General features: G+C 37.4%; 1 long non-coding RNA gene across 1 annotated transcript; it reads left to right on the top strand.

The window, feature by feature from the left end:
• The first annotated feature begins 2,987 nt into the window (after positions 1 to 2,987).
• LOC137658156 (uncharacterized) lies at positions 2,988 to 8,296 on the top strand. The gene is made up of 2 exons (XR_011047264.1): positions 2,988 to 3,050; positions 8,082 to 8,296. It is a non-coding gene; the product is annotated as an uncharacterized lncRNA (long non-coding RNA).
• The last annotated feature ends 4,806 nt before the right edge of the window (positions 8,297 to 13,102 follow it).

Genomic DNA, 13,102 nt, shown 5'->3' with positions numbered 1-13,102 from the left:
GGTTGCAGACAATACTAAAACTTTCAGACTTGAGCTGGGCTTAAACTATTTAACATTGCAAAACTGGGACATTTCTAATAGGTTACCGCAAGTGTTAATAATAATTATTCTGAAGTATCTGCTTCCAAGGTCTCCTTTGTAACTTTATTACTATGGTAAACGTTCTGTATATGGAGTCCAATTCAATTTAGCATTGATAATGATAGTGTAAAATGAATGTCTTTACTATGGTATTTTACAAAACTGCATCGTCTCCCAGAATAGCATAAAGTTTTTCACTAAATTCTAATTCTAAAGACACTATTGGAGATCATTGTTCCTAAATACTTGAATGATTCTACCTCATTAATCCTTTCTCCTTCCAATATTTCATCTTCCATTGCATACTCCATTCTCATCATCTGTCTCTTATTTATCTTGAGCCCACCTCCTGTGATATTTCAAGCATTCTGGTAAGCAAACATTGCAAATCCTGTGGTGTTCTGGTAACAAGGGCAGCATCATCAGCATACTCTAGGTCTGCTAAATTCCTATTACCAATCCAGTCCATCCTTCTCTACCATCTGCGACTGTTCTATGCATTAGAAAATCCATGAAGAGAATAAACAACATAGGTGACAACACATTCCCTTGGAGTACTCTGCTGTTCACTGGAAATTCATTTGATAAGACTCCATTAATATTAACTTAGCACTTGCTATGCTCATAAACAGACTTAATCAAATTTAGCCTACATATTTAAGGAATTCCATAATAACGCAAGACTCTGCACAAAATTGGTCGGTGCACACTATCAAAGGCTTTTTTCATAGTTCACAATTGCCATTTTAAAGTGGTTTTCTATATTGTACCCATTGCTGTACATGTCTCAAAACTTTTACCTTTTCCAAATCCTTTTTGTTCTTCTCTCAGCTTTTCATCTTTCTCGTCAGTCTCTTTAGGATAAGCATACCATATATTTTCATAACAACTGATGCAAGTGTTATGCCTCTGTAATTATTGCAATCAGTCAGGTCTCCTTTTTTTTTTTTTTTGCTTTATTTACCAACACTCTTAACTCCCATTCATCAGATGAGACACACACACACACACACACACACACACACACATATATATATATATATATATATATATATATATATATATATATATATATATATATATATATATATATATATATATATACGTGATTGGCTTAATACAACAACAAATGCAGCCGTTTCTAGTTCACTGCAGAACAAAGGCCTCAGACATGTCCTTATTCATGTCTGGAGTTTAGCCTGATTTCATCACCCCCCCCCCCCCGGGCCAACTGTGATATTGTGATGGTGGGAGATTTTCGTCTGATAGCTCACAGCAAAATAACTTAGTATGGGTGGCCCCGATTATTACACAAACCCTTTTACCGCGTTAATGTATCCTCACTCTTATTCACAAAAATATGTTCAGTGAATTTAACTTTCGGTTCTATAGTATACATTCGTTGTTTAAAATGGTATAAACAATAAAGACAGAATTGAATTATTTTGTCCCGAAAAAAATATATTTATTATTATTATTATTATTTTTTTTTTTTTTTTTTAAAGACGCGTGATTCTTAGTTTTCAATTAACATTTGCTGAGGACATCTATTTAGCACAAGTCCAACGAAGATTATACATAGTGATATATGCAGTTAATTTAACACTAATCCCCCCCGCCCGAAAAAAACAACGAAAACTGTTACATTTTTATTACGTCATCGCAGATCTATGGAAACTAAGCAAACGTTAATGCATGAATTGAATCGAGTGATAGAAACCTCTGCTGGTAAAGTTTTAGATTCAACCAAATTGGGAAATGTATTATATTAATATATTTTCCTAGTAAAGCACGTGATAACAAAAAACTTTCTCTCAATACATTATTGACGCTGATGTCTACTTACAGAGATAATTATTTCAGTTAATGTAGGTCTGCATTTTATTTCTAAGTGTTCTGTATACCTTTACGCTGCCACGAACCTGCTTTCAAGTTATAGGGCACATGGTAATACAGTAATTTCTAATGGCGTCATGCTATGGTGAAAGATTTAAATTGGTCAGATTATCCTTAGAAAAAACATGTTTTTACGAATTTACTTCTAAAATCACCTGCCTACAGTACTACTCCCATTTGATTCATCAATATATTTAAAGTTGCAAATTTAATACTCTCAAAATTTTGAAGTGAATGCTGAATTCTTTAGCTTTATTACTTTGATTTGAATGGAAATATAAGCAACACAATTCGATTTAGACATATATTGGTTTTATGTAAAACTAAACTTGAATATATCATTACATATGTTAATACAGCAATAAAACAAATAGGTAAGTTACAATTGTTCTTGAATCTAATTGTAAAATTTATTGATGGGACCAAGCCGTTCAATATTTCAAAAAAAAAAAGAAAAAAAAAGTATCTTTCCTTTCCTAGCCACACATATGTCATCAATAGGGCATATGATGAAACCATTTGACGTTATCATTTATATGAGTGCTTTACTCAAGGGGGTAACGTGATACTTGCTATGCCGATGATCTATAACTCGAGTCAATGAAGAATTTTTTTTGAGGAAAACTAAATAATTTCCACTACTTAAGGATATCATCGGAAATAAAATATTGTTCAGGTACTGAATGGTAAAATTCTTATGATGTTTCCTGCTTAGAATTTAATCTTAGTCATACTGTAATTCATATGTATGTGTGTATATTTATATTTTACGTGTAATGATGTAGTTTAAGCTACAATGGTAGCAGTTATTTTATTTCATATAATATACGATACATTTTTATTATAAATTTTAAGTTTCTTTCCAAGGATTACAAAGTCACAGAGTTTGGGTTCCGCCTAGATTTTCTATCACGTGACACGTCAATGGTCTCCGGAATCCATGGATTTGAAGAAAGCATCCGTTTTCTATGTCATTATTTACCCGGCTCTCAAGGTGTGAAGAACTGACAACAACAACATCTCTAAGTTTCTAAGTTTATATTCTATTAACTTACGATCATAGTTTAATTCATGTAAGTATTTCCTCTGTGCATGCTTTGTGACTTTGCTACGTTTATGTTTCATAATTTGCTTAGGTAAGAAGTTAGTTAATATTACTAATTTACTTGACCAATCCAGTCAGCCAGTGGTGATGAGTATATATTGTACAACCCATTTTAGTCCTCATTTATTTAGTTTCCAGTTCTTTAGGTTAAATGTTGTTTAGTTGATCTCGCTGTAATCTAATATAAGTTTTCTTGAACAATACTTAGGTAAATTACACATTCCTTACCAACAGCCCATACGCCTCACATTAGCCTATGCACACTCAAACATATTGTAGTGGAATTGTGAATTTTGGCTTTAAAAACCTGTTGCTGTGCAATGTAAGGTCCCTTTGTGATCACGTGCAACGGTTTGAAATAACTGTGCAGTTACATTAAGCACTAAAGATTAGTGACGGAAAACAGAATGAAAGTGGGATGGGGGTCAAGCCAGATCTGTTCTATTGTAGTTTATTACAGGGTAACGTAACCTAGTGAAAAAAATAATTTTTTCTTTAGAAAAGGGTCCGTGCTCTTCGAAAATGACACTCGTTCCTGTCGGAAAAGATTAGTTTCAGATCGTTATGTTTTCCTACAAGGGAAGTGAGCCAGTGGCGTAACAAGAACCATTATATTTAGCGTTATTAATGTTTACTTAACATTGCTAATGTTAGCGTTCGCAGCTCAACATTACCGCTTGCCAGTACATATGAGCTTGATGTTTTTGTTTTCTGGCGAGTGAAGCTAGCCCACGGCGGAACAAGAGCCATTATATTTAAAGATTTTAACAGAAAATATATGTTTTCCTCTAGTAAATAACGTGATTTAACCTGTTTTCACCTTCATTTCAACAGCAACAACAACAACCAGTTCGGCTTCTTGAAGTTAGTCGAACTGGTTCTGTTTGTTTTTCGTTGAAATGAAGGTCAAATTCGGTTGAATCACGTTATTTGCTACAGGAAAACTTATATTTTTTGCTCGAAATGATACCCTGTAGACTTATACAACTTTACCAAATATTTACCAATTTCACCTTTTAAATTACTTTTTATTCTAGTTCTGGTAAATATTAGTTCTAGTGTCATTGTGCATGGCAATACATGTACTTGTAACCTTTTGACAATTTTTTCAAAGTCAGATTTTTGGTGAAAATACAGTTTTAGGCCAAGGGTTTTTTTTTATGTAATTTTAGTCAATATATGATACTCTATATGTTTAATGGTGCCTTGGCCATAATGACTTGCGTATCAGTTGAGTAAAATGTGGTCTATTTCTCACTCTTAACTCCATTATTTACTTTGGGGAGACTGATGGTGATTTATTGCACATGCTTTGCTTGCACTCGCTTTTGCCAGCTTTTCTGTTTTTCATATGACATATTAGCTGGCTTTCTTAACCAATTAAGAGCTTCCAAATTTGCACCAGTTCCCAGCTGTTTTTCTACAACAGTCAATTTTTTTTTCACTCTCCCCTTGAGTTTCAGCTTGACCACCATCACATAGAGACATCTCCAAGAGGGAAATACAATCCTTAGGAAATTTTAAAGTAGTGTCTTTTATGTTGCCAATTGATTATGATGAAAATGCTTTATTCACTGTATAGTAGCTATTATTGTTCATGTAAAAGTAAAATTTATTCATGAAATAATGACACGCGGGGCTTGATAACGCAGCTCAATATGTATCGCTTGCCATAACCTAGGAGGGTGCCGGTTTAGTATGTGGCCTACCTTTCGAATATGGCCTACGAAATTCTATGTTTTAGTATGTGGCCTAACCTAACCTCACCTCAACTTACCTCACCTCGCCTCACCTCACCTCACCTAACAAGCCAGGTAGGCCACATACTAAGCCAGAATAAAAAAGGTATGCCACTTACTAAACCGGGACCCATAGGATCAATGATGTTTTTTGTTTTTTGCGAGTGAAGCGAGTCACTGCGCAGCAAAATCCATATTAGAAGACGTGAAGTGACTTGTAGATAAGTATGATGTTTTAATTTTCAGCCACTTACCTGAACTGTATATTTTATCTTTTCTACTTCACATTTCTCATTCTGGTGGAGATTATTGCTGCAAATCCCCCCCCCTTTTTTTTTTTTTTTGAGGGGGTGGGGATCATTTCACAACCCTAAAAACCCTAGTTTCCACCGAGTCCCCCATAATTGTCTATATGAGGCGGTTCAAAAACTCATAAACGGTTGGTTTGCATCAATAGTCTTGGTCAGAAATGCATAAAACGCAAGATAGTGAGTAGCAAAAATATATAGTACAAGTATTTAGCTAGAAACTAAAGTATATATTTACTGTAGTTTTAATTGAAAACTAACAGTTTCCACCCAAAAAGGGGTTTTGATGCTGTTTTAGCTTGTGTCCTACCAGCATTTTAGTCTTACCTCAGAATTTATCTGTTTTAGCGTGCATCCTACTAAGCCAAATTTGGAAATGGAAACTCAAGAATACAAGCCAAACTATGAGTCTCCACCTAACATAACCTACAAGCCACATCTTTACCTACTTGGAAGGCGTCGATGCCCCTTGCAACCTCCCCTTAGAGTGCTGTATAGTATCCTTATCTTCCTTAAACCATCATTTCCTTTTACTGTATTATAATTTTTATTGCATTTAAATTTTATCATACTGTACAACCATAAATGACATCACTCCCATTTTTTGCTTTACCCTTATGTAGTAAAATGTAGTATAGGCCTACATGAGTTGGTAGGATTCACACTAAAGCAAAAAATGATTAATACCCTATATTCCTTCAGCACTAGAACTGGGCCCCATTTGCAATTCCAGATATATTTTCATGCCTGTAAAATATTTCACTAGACACACAAACATGAATAAACATGAATGATCTAACCTAAGCTTATAATGTTGTTTCCTTGCCTACCGTTCCTCCTTGGGACCCCCCTCCTTGTGATGCAGTGACCTACCTTAAGTGTTTTGCCTTATTGTGTGGATGTGTAACTCCCAGGTAATCCATTGCAGTCGATTTGTCTGTTTTGGTAGAGGAAGTGATAAATGAAAGAATTATTTTCCATTGCTTTAAACTTTGTGTACTTTATTTCTAACCTAATGGAAGTTTGCTACAGAAAATGGAAACACGAGTGCCGACAGTTTTTTGGGGTTTTTTTGAGACTAATGTGTGCTTGGCATAATATTTTTCATTTTAATTGAACTATGAGTAACAGGGCCGTTGTCCATTATTTACCTTTGGGACATTAATTGGTTTTAATAGTATTGTATAAAATTAGTTAGGACATTACCTCCTAAGAGAATAATTTCTTTAGATAATTAAATTTTTTTAACCTCGTCCTATAGTCCATTGCTACTATAAACTTGGTTACAGGTTTTAGTTAGAAATAGCTACACAATAGCCAGCAGATGAGTGGATATCCTTTACTGCTTGAAATGTGTTGCTAAGGAACAAGTTTTCAAAATTAGCTTTCAATTCCAAATGTTAACAATATTGTTACATCTGGTCACCTTTACGTCAGTGTGCGTCTGCTTTTTTTTTTTTTTTTTTTTTTTCTGACAATTATTAAAGGAATAATTTTACTCTTTCTATCCATAATTTGTATTGTATTCCATTTTGATTTTGTCCCCCTGCCATAAGTTGCTCCACACAGTTCTTGAAAATTCTGATAGGTGGTCCTTATGTTGTACAGTAATGTACTTGTTCGAATAGAATCTACATTACAAGGTTTTACATTTCTAACCTTTTTGGTTTTGTGTTTAAAATCGGAATATACATGCCTATATGTCAGTTTATCGTATGTAAAAGTGTTCGCTATGTTTAGTCTGAGGAATTGAAGCAAAGTTTAACGTTCAAATACGCTGTAACACAAAGCTAAAATTCACATTATTTATGTACCTGTACAGTATATCGTTGGTACACTATACTTGGAGTTAGCAATACTGTACGATATTTCAAAAATGATAGAAATGAGATTTATTATATTGCGTCAGTAGTCTTAGGTTTGAACAGAGTGAAATTGGAAGAATATTACACGTTTGAACTGAATTAGTCACAAAGTTATAAACTATCATCCCGTTGGTGAAGAGAGTGCAATACAGATAATATTCAGTACATATGGTGTAATCATGCTGTTGCATTCGTGATTGTTATTTAGGATAAGGTAGGTTAAGCATGTTTTTGTTATACAGTATTAAAGATCATATCGCGAAATAGAATCCAAAGTTTAGACATGTATGATAGCTTATCTTTTATCAATTAGAATTAATATATAGTTTCTTTCCCAAATGTATTTGTGCCAACTCTAGATGTTGCCTGAATTATTGGTCTGGAGAATCTCTACCCTTTAAAAAAAATAAATAAAGTCTTCTTCACATGACATGAAACATCCTGTCTAAGAAGTGTTTTCAACCTCCTAGATGTGGTGGATGGTAAAGTGTATGCAACCCAATTGTCGTAATTACCATACAATCGGACAAATGTCCTCCAATCGGATATAAGTTTACCTTGACGGTCTACCAGTTCCTTGTGGTGACCTAGCCTAACATGTGCCGCATCTTCCTGTCCAAGCCTTTGGGAGGTTGACACGACTCATCACTTTCATTCTTATACAGGACTAAACTGCTTGTATATATCTCAGATTAGTAAACTGGTCTGTTTCATTATAGGGATTTCCTCCCATTCAAGGATAAGTCTCGTAATAAAGCATGACAGTTTGCTTTTATTTTTGAGTAAATCTTATTTTTTCTTTTTAAATATATTGTAATTTTCCTAACTATACAAACCTGATCCTGTAAATTATACTTATGCCTCAACCATCCTTCAAGTTCTAAGTTTAAGGTTGAAGTTTGGGCTCACTGGTCTGTTGAAGTTATAACACCTGTATCCAGGTTTGCTATAAGCACAATCCTAATAAAGGACAGATTTTTATTGTCAGGAAAAATACAAATTTCTTTAAAAAAAAAAAAAAAAAAAAAAATTAAGAAAATTTGAAATTTTTAGTGCTGCATTATTCATGATTTTTTTCCCTTTTCAGGTTGTATGTGGATACAGTACACACTTCTATATCGAAGATGGGCATAGAGGTCAATCAAATCCCATTTTTATTAAGTATCTGTCTGTAGTTGGTGTCCCCCAGGAGGCATGAGATGATTTTTAAACATTAATTAACTATTTAGTAATATAAGACCCCATTTGAGTATCAGACCATGACTCCTGGTTGGTGGCTTCTGCATGTGGAAACCTGGCGGTGGTACATATTAAAGGATTTCGGTTCTTTAATGTAACAAAAACATGTAGCAACTACATGACTAAGATACTTGCTCCAGATATTTACTGAACCATGCAATTACCAACTACTATTCCTCGCTGGATGCTTGACATGGACTTCATTAATTTGACAATACTGCACAGGTAAAATAATTCACTACTTGAAAGTCATGACAGTACAGTGTAGATATGACATTCAATATTTGTTCCTGTACAAATATAAACCTTCCAATATTTATATTGGGTATATTGTTTTTGGTAAAGCTGAACTAGCCATGATAATTTTTAGTAAGGGATAACTACCTCACCAGAGTTACTTTCTTTGGTCATCTCTGGGCGTTGGTAGGCTGCCCTTGCGGGAGGTTCTCTTTGACCTACTTAAGAGGGAAACGGAGTGTAGGCGTCCGTCTGCTTCCTCCGTGGAGGATCCTCTTTGTGGAGCAGGTGCTGCAGCCTGTCAGTCTGACTTTGGGTCTCCTGTGACTGACAATGAGGATGTTGCCAATCCACCAGGGGCAGTGACACACACACACTCTCTCTCCCTCTCCCTCTCTCCCTCTCCCCTCTCCTCTCTCCCTCTCCCTCTCCCTCTCCCTCTCCTCTCTCCCCTCTCCCTCTCCCTCTCTCCTCTCTCCCTCTCCCTCTCTCCCTCTCCCTCTCCCTCTCCCTCTCCCTCTCCCTCTCTCTCTCTCTCCTCTCTCTCTCTCTCCTCTCTCTCTCTCTCTCTCTCTCTCTCTCTCTCTCTCTCTCTCTTTTTTATATATATATATATTAATCAATTATGGGAATAGTAACTCATCAGAAGAAAATCTGTTGATTTGCATCTCGCCTTCCGCCAGAAATATGGTGTCATCAGAGTTTTTTTTCTTAAATTTACGTCACGGTGCACTAATCTCATAACTAATGATACGGATCACTAAAACACTTGATATCGTTACTCGGTGTTTCAATGATGGGAATGCTGTAATAAGATTACTCGGTAACACAATGAAAGGAAATAATTCGGTTTGTCAGCGCGCTTCCGCCAGATACATGACGTCACGAAACACGTGACAAACGTTACGAAAAATGACTTGAAAAAATATGTTAATTTATTTCCTTTTTTCCTTGCAAGAAATGAAAAGAAAATACTAACTTAAAAAGCAAAAGTATTTCATTTTTATAATGTAAAAGGAAATATATTATTTTCAAGAAAATATTTGTATTATTAGTATACTTTCTTTATATAAACATTGATCTATCATTAGTGATTTAATAAACGGATTTTGAAGCGAAGCGAAAAATCTATTTTTTGGTGAGATAGCCATGGCGTCCTGATGGAAGGTTTCTATTGGTAGCTTTCTAAGGGATATTTGGCTACAGTCATTTTCCCAGAGAATTAACCTTTAGGTCTCCAGAATTCTAACTCCTGGCGCGAATATCCTTAATGTTTCACTTAAGGATATCGCATAATATTAGGGGACGTATATCTTGATACGACACATAGCAATCTTCACCCCGAATAGTGTTTTCGTTTCGAGTCGAAGAGTGGCAAAAATAGAAGGGGAGTTGTTATCAAGGTTACCCTTCCTCCTGTACTATTACGAGCATCCAAGATGGCACTCATTCCTTGTAGCATGGCACTCATTCCTTGTAGCATTGAGCATGGTGCTACAGATATAGTAGTTTTCGGGAGGGATTTTGCCTGTGCCTTTTCTATGGAAAAGGAGGGCGGTTCCATCAGGACGACATGGCTATCTCACCTAAAAATAGATTTTTCGCTTCGCTTCAAAATCCGTTTTTTGGGCTCAAGCCATGTCGTCCTGATGGAAGTTTACCAGAGAATTACTAGAAATTACTGTATCTGTGGATTTTCATAGGTGCCTTAACCTTGGGACAAACTTTTCTTTGGTAATCCGGACCATTGAGATAAATGACGTTACCGTTATACGTCATTACCACTAATCATGGACAATGTTGGGGCTTCCTGCCCCCTGCAGGGAAGAGTCATTCTAGACAGTAGAAAAGGGATTTCAAGGTTTGCATATATTGTATGAACAAACATAAGTATCAACTAGATATACAAAGGTCTCACAATTTGTATATGTTGTCAGAATGACTAAGTATCAACTATATCCATAGTTTGTAAGCATACAATAATTTGAGGTTTACTTAGTTAAATAAGTAAGAGGACTCTGGCCATATTTATTGTGCTAATTGCAGGGCGAAATAAGACGCAATTACACTCATAATGGACATTTATTTCGAATAAATGTCCAAATGAAATAACGAGTGTAACGTCACGGGGATTATACATACAATGTATACAGAAAGCGTTTGTCTCCCTGATAGGGAAGAAAGGATCGGTGTCACTCTGAAATTTGAAAATTTTGATAAAATTTTCTAATATAATTTTCTGTACATGTTGTATACTATCAACACTATGTACTATGTACACACGGCACAAGTGTTATCTGTATAATTCCACACCTGAGATTTTGAACAGTCTTATTGTCACCATGATGACACCCACTTAAAAGGTATCGCACCGGAAGTGTCAACACCTTTTCACCCTAATTGATAGTCCCAATCAATTCACTGTTCATCGCAGCACTAGACGACAGGTTTTAATACACTACCTGCCGCCACCATGTAATGCTTCAGCTCATGCAATTGCTTTGCATAGTGTTTGTAGAACACTCTGGATGACTTCCATCCAGTATATGAGCGAAGACGCTCAGTCCATATACTGAAAAAAGTTCAGTGATGAAGCAATTTTTCTTGGATCATGACCTGCGGGTGTACTGTCAGGATCCGCTCTGCGAATGAAGTATGTGAGCTTCGCTCTCAGTTGTTTTAGGGATAAGTTTGATCCTGAAGTTTCTCCTTTGAAGAGCTGTCCTCCCCTGAAGTCTGAAGTTCTTTGAAGATAGACCTTTAGACACTACTGGACACAGAGAGACACAATCCTTCGGAGGGCAGATTCTCCAGGGACCCCATCTTTTAGTGGGTAGCTCGTTCTTGTCGAGAAAGGTTGGATCAAGAAAGAGATTCAGTTCTCCCACTAATGTGAACTGAATGTGGCCCTCATTTCTTGATAGGGCTGCTATTTCACTAACTCTAGCCCCTGAGGCTATAGCGAATAGGAAAATAATCTTTTGGGTTAGATCTTTGAGAGAACAATCTTCATTGTTCACAGGTGAAGCATAATGTAGGACCTTGTCCAAGGACCATGAAATGGGCTTCGGAGGAGCTGCATGCCTAAGTCTAGCGCATGCCTTTGGGATCTTGTTAAAGATTTCGTTCGTCAAGTCCACTTGAAAGGCGTATATAAGAGGTCTAGTCAGGGCCGACTTACACGTAGTTATTGTGTTGGCGGCCAGACCATGTTCATGTCGTCCAGGCACGCTGCTACCTGAACGCCTTCTAGGCATAATTGTTGCACGACTGCGTCTGCAAGTTTCGTGAAAATCCTTGGGGCTATATTTAGTCCGAAGGGTATGGCTCTGAGAACATACTTGATCTTCTGTAACTTGAATCCTAGGTAGGAAGAGAGGGGGCAACTGACTAGAATGTGCCAATATGCATCTGCCAGGTCTATCGAGATTGTGAACGCCCCTTTGGGTAACAGGGTCCTTATGTGTTGAAGGATTAACATACTGAACTTGCTGTTTCTATGAACTTGTTGAGTGGCGACAAGTCCAGAAAGACACTTGAGTTTGTCTGAGTCCTTCTTGGGAACACAAAACAGCCTTCCCTGGAATTCGATGGACTTTGCTTTCCTTATAACCCGTTTGCTCACGAGCTCTAGGGTATATTTTTCTAATGAGGGGGTGGAGTGTTGGAAGAATTGAGGAAATGATGGTGGAGACTTTTTCCGTTTCCATCCTAGTCCAATCTTGATTAGGCTGTGGACCCAAGGATCGAAGGTCCAACGATCCTGAAAATGTTGGAGCCTCCCTCCTACCGGAAGCATCTCCTTGCTTCAATTGTCCGGAGGGTTTATCTCCTCGACCGCGTCCTCCCTCTCTTGAGGGATGTCTAGAGGAGACCTGTGTCTGGATTCTTTACCTTTCGACTGAAAGGTACTGGTCTGCCTCTCAAATCCGGGGTTGAATGCTGGTGACGGGGCAACCAGCTGTTGAGGCACCACTTAAAAGGTGGTCTGTGTTTGGGGCACTGCGGTCATGGTGACTGGGATGTTGTTGAACAGGCCGAGAAGGAAGTCTAGGCTTCTTTGTCTTCCCTTTAGGTTGGGGACCCGTATCCTGGGAAGACTTCCTCTTTGAGGAGGTGCCCCACTTCCGGAGAAGGTTCCTATTCTCCGTGGCGGCTTTCTCAGCTGCCTCTTTGACTACTTTGTTCGGGAAGAGCTCTTTACCCCAGCTGTTAGAAGATATCAGCTTCCTGGGTTAGTGTTTCACTGTTGCAGCAGCGAACACGAACTCTCTACAGGCTCTCCTAGCCTTCATGAAAGCATATAGGTCCTTTACTAGGGTGACCATATGCATTTTGGCCAGGACCATGAGCATGTCTGGGGTACTTCTTTGGCCTGCACTCATCTCTATGCAGTTGGGATAAGGATGCAGCAAGTCTCTCTCTCGTCTCTTGTTCCTTGCGCAAGAGAAAGTCAGAAAGGTTAGGGAGATTCTCGCTAAACTGTCGTCCAGCGATGTCTGCGTCCAGTTTTCCTACTGAGAACGTTAGATGGACTTCTTTCCATTCCTTCTCTTCCATGGGCAAGGCTAACGACAGAGGCCTGTACTCCTCTAGTGCAGGGCATGGTTTGCCTGCCTCCACTGCCTTGGT

The sequence above is a fragment of the Palaemon carinicauda genome, chromosome 19, assembly GCF_036898095.1.
Source record: "Palaemon carinicauda isolate YSFRI2023 chromosome 19, ASM3689809v2, whole genome shotgun sequence".
Taxonomy (NCBI): domain Eukaryota; kingdom Metazoa; phylum Arthropoda; class Malacostraca; order Decapoda; family Palaemonidae; genus Palaemon; species Palaemon carinicauda.
The sequence above is the reverse complement of the archived record's forward strand: the minus strand, read 5'-3'. Positions and strand labels throughout refer to the sequence as shown.